We start from the raw sequence: 7,500 nt of genomic DNA, 5'->3' as shown, positions 1-7,500 counted from the left end.
TTTGAATAGTTAGAAAGGAAATTTTTGTATTCAATAAATAATCGTGAACGAAATAATTTACGATTAATACCGAGGATCGATTACGAAATGACAAAGATTATTAAATTAATTTCTATATTTTTAAGTTAACAATAATTTTGTCGATATGACAGAGATTATGAAATTAAATTGATTAATATAATTTTAACTTAATAATTCTGTCGATATGGCACAGATAATGAAATTAAATTGATTAATATAATTTTAAGTTAATAATTCTGTCGATAATTATCCGAAAGTTACTTCATCCGATTAATTTTATTTACTTATCGTTCAAATATATATATATAATTTTCAAGCCATTTTTAGGGATCAATTGAATTTTTAATGTTAACAAATGTTTCGATACTTTCAAAGATCGATTGTGAGAAATTAATTGAAAACAATACAAACTTAATTTTAATTACTTTATCGTTGATCAGTTTTAAACGAATGATATATTTACGGAAAAACGAATTATAGCATTATAATAAAATATCCTTTGGGGTTGATTAGTGTTTGAGATTATTCGTAAGTAAGTACTTGTTTTCTTAAGTTCTTCCGTCGTTTTCCTTGGAATGGAGTGAGAAAGGAAAAAGATAAGCCAGCAAAGATTTTCTATCTGAACTAACTGACGTCATACATGTCCAAAAGGGAAGGAAGTTTCTTGTCTCCCTTGTCATTCTGTTCATACGTATCTCGATCGGGAAGTAGTCATAAAATAAAATTTACGCCACGGAGTCTTGGCCATTTCAAATCCGGTCGGTTTTATGGGTAGATTCGGATGAGTTATTTTTATCTCATGGGTGATAGAGAGAAGGAGGTGAGGCATAGTGGGTGAGATGGAAAAGCTTACGATGACAGATAAGATAGAATTTTTAGGAAATTTTCCCTTTCCTATTCTTTTTTATTTTTTACTTTTTCTTTTTCTTGATGTTGTTTTTTTAATTTATTCCTTCTCGCGGTATAACTCGATCTTCTTTTCACTATATTTTTCATGATGGTTTGGTTTCTCTCTCTCTCTCTTTTTCTCTCCCTCTCTCTCTCTCTCTCTCTCTCTCTCTTTCTCTCTCTCTCTTTCTCTGTTCCACTTTCTTTTTTGCTTTTTTTTTCCAAACGTCGACACAAACGATGCGGACGAAAATTATGAATATAATGGTAAATTATATATACGTTATATTAATGTTTCTACTAACCGTAAATTCTTATTACGATTTACCTGTTTTACATAAGTATATATATATATATACGTAAAGTAAATATGTATCGTACACTTAGAACGAGCGTGGAAAATATTTTAACTTTTCTTTTTCGGCCTAACTTTTATTTCCAGAGGGAGACAGAATAAGAGAGAGAGAGAGAGAGAAAGAGAGAGAGAGAGGGTTGTCAGTTTTAAGCAAACATTTATTAACAAGGATATTTAGAAATACATGTATAAAATCGAACTCACGAAATTGCTTAGTTATTTTTTTTCGAAATGCTTCGTCGATTTTTATTATAATTTATCTATTTTTTTTCCATCAAAAGCGAATACGTTATTAATAATAACGTTCTCGTTATTATTTTGAATCTCGAGTAACACCCATCAAGAATTTCTTCCTTTTTAATCAACACGAATTGGCGACATTTATGTACGTTTTTGAAAATAGCAACAAGAAAAAGGTAAAAAAAGAAACCAATAATTTGTCACACAGATTTTAAGACTTTTATCCTTGTCCGCATATACATATATAATAAAAAAAGAAAAGAAAAAAAAAAATCATAAAGCATGACATTACATTGATACAGTTTCATTGTTGTCGAATTGAACGATCAGTAAGCGTGTAGTATTATTAAAGCGAAGCTCTCATTGCATTTTTAACGATTTAATTATCAAAAGCACACACGTATACACACACACACACACATACACACATACATACACACACACATACACATGTATATATATATATGTATTAGTTTATTTATATTTTTATTTATATTTTTATTTATTTATTTTTATTATCTAATTGCTTTATTCGAGTAACTAGAGTTTAATACATATATAGTTACGTTCCCTAAACAATTTTCTTGATAGAAAAGCTTACTAGAAAATTCGTACGGAGTCACGAAGTATAGATGTTGAAGAGCGTATGACGTTATTGTCATATGCCATACTAGAAGACAGTCTCTGTTTATTCTCTGTTCCACTTGGCTCTGTGGCATGAGTGTCTCTTTAACAGAAAAGGTACGAGAGGAGCTTGCAAACTAGTTCGGCGGGTACCTACCAAGCTAAAGAGAAAACGTGAAGGTTGAACCCTTCGCCGTCGTAACAGCGACGGATTTATAAATAAATGATCACCTGTCCGTTGGCTGTATCTACGGTCTACGTGTCCGGCTTAAAAGTTACATTAAATGGAGGGAAGGCGGGGAGAGAGAGAGAGAAAGAAAGAAGGGGGATTGGATAGTCCGACTTGAATTTATAGCGACTATGAGTTAAATATATTTATCTCTAGTCATTGATCACGTTTATTCATTCATACCAATGGTTGAGATTACACATTTTCCTTTTTATTTTTTTATTAATTTCAAAAGAAACATCTTTTATAATATAATTATTGACGATGATCGTTCGTATTATCATATCTCATGTGAAATTTCAAATTTAGAGAAAAATATGAAATTTTATCGTTTAATTTTATTAATTCAAATCATTGATATAATTCGTTAATTCATATAAAAATGTATTCCAATTTAATAAAATAATTTAACAAATTTATTGTAATGTTAATTTCGTTGCACGTATCCGCTTATAATTTATAAAAAACATCTTTTATTCTATTCGTGATCATTAATTCAAATATTTAATATATAAATTATGATCAAATTAAAACGATATTCGTTATAAAACGATAGATTTAATTGTTAGAATTGAAAGATTATCATTCCCGATAACGACGTGACATTATAGAGAAATTTAGTCATTCAAAAAAAAAAAAAAAAAAAAAATCAAAAACTATATATATCATCCGTGTTTTCTACGTGAATGTAGGAAAATCGATGTCGAGAACTCCCCCATGGAAACGAGATCTATGGGAGAGTTTCGAGAAGAGTAGATTTATAGAAGCTAATCTGTACCCTTGAAAAATCGTGCTTCGGAGGGACATTTCCTCCTCACCTCTATAACTCCCACATCCCTTCATCATCCTACCCCCCTACCCTTCTAACCCCTCACCTCTTCACCTCCTCACCACCTCACCTCCTCATCCCCTCATTCCTCATCCGGTCGGTCCACCATCCACGTATTCGCGTATCGTAGAGTACGTAGATCATCGTGCGAACGATCCTACCTGCGATTAATCAGATCAGGAAAGTTTACGCTTCGCAACTTTGATAAGCGAAACTGTCTTCCTTCCGCTTTGTTATCTTGACGAGAACGACGCGAAAACTTTTACAATGAAAATATACACTCGATAGGGAGAAGGGGGGTGGGGGATGGAAGAAGGATAGCGGGGCGACGCATTTTTTCTTTTTCTTTTTTGTTCGTACGAAAATAATCTTCCCGTCCGTCATCTGTTTCTCTATTTTTACTTTTTTTTTTTTTTTTTTTTTTTTTTTTTTCGCACAACGGTTTCATCATGAGATATTTTAAGCACACCGTCCGTACGGATAAATTATGAATGATAAATGAAGTCGTGTCGTATCATTCATAATTACTATTCATTGATTAAAGTTCGATCAACACAAGTCTCGATTAAACTGGTTGGCATAATTTAATTAGGTGTGTATATATATATATATATCTTTTTTTTTTTATTTATATTTATATATATAAATAAAATATTAATATATCAAAATTTATTTATTTTCTTTTTGATAAAATCTTGAATTTTATCAAGAACTTAACAAAAACTTACTATTCATTTTTTTATTACACGTAATACAAGCTTCGATTAAATACTTGTTATAAATTAATATATATATATATATATATATAATATTAACATATCTAATATTAATTATCAATAATATATATATATTATTTATAATTGATTGAATTATATTATTTATAATTAATTAATTAAATATATATTATAAATAATATATATAATATTAATATATCAGTAACATTTAACTTTTCCTGATGAAACCTTTTAGTTACTATCAATCCTTATGACGGATCGAAGTTACTTAGATGGAAGGACATTGTCTCTCCTAATATCTCAGGCAGTTTGTATGGTTACTCGCTCGCTTTCTCGGTTACTTGCTCGTTTACTTGCTTCTACTTACGTTCATTCGTTCGTTGTTATGTTCGTTCGAGCAACCGTACGATTCAAATCCCGGTTAATCGGATGAGAAAGTTGAAGCACGAGGGCTTTAATAAGCGGCATCACGTTCCTTCCGTTCTATTATTATCCTACATTGTTGCTGCGGATACGTTCGAAATAATGCCCGAAGTTTTGTTGAAAACTGCATGGTTAATCTGCTCGGCGTTATAACACGCGGGCGCTTCTTCGACCTCGATTCGTCTGTGCTTTAATTAGTACATGTGTGTATATTCCACCAAAGCCGTTTCTCATTTATTCTTCTAATATTATTCGATGATATTTTTATATCTTAATTAATTTATCTTGATACAACTTTGTAACTATATATATAACTATATATATATTTGTATATGTGTATGCAAATATATTTGTACTAATGATAACTGAAATTTATATATATATATATGTATGTATTTATATATATATATATAAAGTGTGCGTGTGTGTGTATGTGTGTGCGTGTGCACAATATTATATTAACATACGATATTAATATTCAATACCTGGTTAATTTGTTAAACTTATACAGATAGGATTAAATTAATTTTCCTTTTTTGATTGGAGAACGCAATTGTTAATGAAATTATTGAAAGATTTATGGTGTATGTTACATATAAATTTATAAGAATAATGTAATATATTTATTAATATGAAAATTTTGTTTTACGTTGACAGATATATATATATATATATATATATATATATATATATATATATATATCTGTCATCTGCGATAAATAAATTTATCATATATATATATATATATATATATATATATGATATTAATTTTATTTTCTGATTAGCGATTAATAAAATAGATTATTTGTTAATGAAATTCATGCTGTGTGACAGTATGAATTTGAAGGGAGCTATATATATATATATATATAAATTTCATATCAATATCACTAGTCAAATATATTTACATACACATCAACGTTTAATGATGTTTTATAGTTTCTAGAATAATCAGTGAAGGTAATATGTATTATTAATTTATAATCAAAAACAAAGTATGCTTTGAACTTTGATACAGATACTCTATAACTAATTTAATACGTATAAAAAATTAATTAAACGCTTCGAAATGTTATGTATAAAATCGTTCGAAGATATTTATCAGATATATATATATATATATATATATATATATATATATATATATATATATATATATCTATCTATATACATATACGTAGTTATTTCATAAAACAAGAAAGGACGATTAAAATTTTTACAATATAAATATTTATCTATTATAAATGATTATATTCGTAAAAAACGATAAAAAGAACGTTCGCAAAATTCTAAGCGATATATATGAACGAAGAATCATCGATCGAAGTAATAATAATAATAATATTGATAACATTCGAGTTTCGATCACATCTCGTTATCATTTAAACGTTTATATCAGACCAACGGGTTAGATAATTTCAACTGGTCGTAAGTTGGTAAAGTCTTTAAAGGTACTCAAGCACGAAGAAATTTTGTCAGCCAAGGATAGAAACGAGAGAGACAGAGATAGAGAGAAAGCAGAGGGAGAGAAAGGAAGAGAGAGAGAGAGAGAGAGAGAGAGAGAGAGATAAAGAAAGAAAGAAAAAAAGAGAGAGAAAAAAGAAAGAGAGACAGAGAGAGATAGAAAAAGGGAGAGAGAAAGAGAGAGAGAGAGAGAAAGAGAGAAAGAAAAGAAAGAGAGAAAAAAAGAAAGAAAGAGAGATAGATAGATAGATAGATAGAAAGAGAGAGAGAGAGAGAGAGAGAGAGAGAGAGAGAGAGAGAGAGAGAGAGAGAGAGAGAGAGAGAGAGAGAGAGATAGAAACAGAGAAAGAGATAGAAGACTCTCGTCAACCTCATTACGCGTTTTCGCAAGAAATAGAAGAAGAGATCGGCGTTCCGCGAGATCGTCGACAACTCCATAGAAGATCTTGAAGTGAATGGTCCATTTGAGAGGAGAGTTGTACCTATCATCTCTCTCTCCTCTCCGTTTCCTTTCGATCCTCACCAACGACGTGGCCACTTTTGTCTTATCTCAAGCTCGTCCTTTTGTATAACGACGGAGTTCCCCTCAACTTCTATAATCGTCTCTCTCTCTCTCTTTCTCTCTCTCTCTTTCTCTCTTTCTATCTCTCTCTATCTATCTATCTCCCTTTCTGTCTATCTATCTCTCTTTCTCTGTCTATCTATCTACCTCTCTTTCTCTGTTTATCTCCTTTCTATCGCATTCTCATTAAAATTCGGTAGCTTGCTCTTTCGAAATTTACTCCGTTTTCAAAGAAGATGAAAAAGAAGAAAAAGAAGAAGAAGAAGAAGAAGAGGAAGAAGTAGAGAAATTTTATTCGATCTTTTCTTTTTTTTCCATAAAGAAATTTAAAAAATTACAGGGATGGAGAATGAATTTTTTTTTCTTCTTTTCATTTTTTATTTTTGTTTTTATTATCGTTTTCCTTGTCGTTCATGATGATAGTTTTTCGATACGTGAATATTAAATATTTTTGAGAAAAATTTTTTGCTTTAACTCAGTTAGATATATGTATACATGTGTAAGTAAGCGTCTAATCATTTTAATATATGTTTAATATTAGAGATATTAATATATATATATATATATATATATATATATATATATATATCTTTATATATATATAATATCTTATATATAATATATATATATATATAATATTTGCTGTACATACTAAAGTACTACTCTACAAGAACTTCCTTTCTCCAATATTTTATAAAAATATTGATATACTAATATGTATTTTTCAAAAATTTATTCATTTTCAAAGAAGAAGGAGAAAAAGAAGTAGAAAAAGAAGAAGAAAAAAGAAAAAGAGGACTTTTGCTCGAGATTCTTTGTTTTTTCCATAAAGAAATTTAGAAAATAAAAGTGACGGAGAATTAATTTTTTTTTCTTCCCTAAATATAAATAATTAAATGTTTTTGAGAAAATTTTTAATTTTTTCACATATAGTATCTATATGTAGGTACATCTAATTGCTTTAATGTATGTTTAATATAAGATTTATTAACATAACGGTATATATATATATATATATATATATATATATACAATATTTACCGTATATACTGGAGTACTACACTATAAGAACTTTTTAATTAATTCATAACGAAATGTTATTAATATGTGATAACGTTTCTTTCTTCAATA

At 29.0% G+C, this 7,500-nt stretch overlaps 1 protein-coding gene across 4 annotated transcripts in view; it reads right to left on the bottom strand.

The window, feature by feature from the left end:
• LOC124946566 (zwei Ig domain protein zig-8-like) overlaps window positions 1–7,500 on the bottom strand; it is a 322,344-nt gene that overhangs the window by 1,285 nt on the left and 313,559 nt on the right. The gene's annotated exons all lie outside the window — the stretch shown is intronic.

The sequence above is a fragment of the Vespa velutina genome, chromosome 2 (assembly GCF_912470025.1).
Source record: "Vespa velutina chromosome 2, iVesVel2.1, whole genome shotgun sequence".
In the NCBI taxonomy this organism is placed as follows: Eukaryota; Metazoa; Arthropoda; class Insecta; order Hymenoptera; family Vespidae; genus Vespa; species Vespa velutina.
Note: the sequence above shows the minus strand (reverse complement) of the source record. Positions and strands in the feature narration are given on the sequence as shown.